Genomic DNA, 795 nt, shown 5'->3' with positions numbered 1-795 from the left:
GTCGCTAACGTCCCTCTCGTTTTCCGCTCTCTGCGTCAGGAACTAAAATTACGGTATGTACTCTTAATGTTGGTTAATTGTGCGTAAATGATTATAAAAAATAACTTTCACTATATTATAATGCTGAAACATAATTTATATATATTTTTTTTACTTATGAAAGGGAAAATATAATTTCATACCTTTTAAAAACAAAAAACAACAAAATCCTTTTAAAAACTAATCTTCATCTAGTTCCTCAGAGTAATACAGGAGAAAATAAAAGTTATTCCATAAATGCACCGGTTTAATGACCACGACCTTTCTGCGATGCTCATTTGTTTAGATATGAACAACAGTTGCAGTTCGTAATTCTTTAAAAAATTGTGATCTATATATATCACGAATCTTTATCATTCACCAAACAATCTGCATATCTTCTGTTATGTCTATATATATATTTAGCTCATCAGCCACTCTTTACCTTCACTTTCAACTTGATCGAACGAAGGAGTGCGTGGTAAGATCCTGAGAGAAAAAAATGGCGTTTTCCAACATGGCGTGAACGGCATCTCTATCAAGCCAGCGTTCGTGATTAAAGAAATTCGATCTCCCTGTGTTGACAGCCTTGCCTACTTTTTTTCTTCTTCTTCTTTTTTAGGATATATACCTTAGGTGTAATTACAAACGCTCCCGTGCACTCCCAGAACTTTCTCTTTTGTTGACGACACTCTATCGAAAGTGTAGATTGGAAACGAAGCTTCGGATGAGTAGTGTTGTGTGTAGCATTGATTTGGTGACTTGGGCGTTGAATTA

The sequence above is a fragment of the Penaeus monodon genome, chromosome 28 (assembly GCF_015228065.2).
Source record: "Penaeus monodon isolate SGIC_2016 chromosome 28, NSTDA_Pmon_1, whole genome shotgun sequence".
NCBI classification, from domain to species: Eukaryota; Metazoa; Arthropoda; class Malacostraca; order Decapoda; family Penaeidae; genus Penaeus; species Penaeus monodon.
This window is presented reverse-complemented; position numbering follows the sequence as displayed.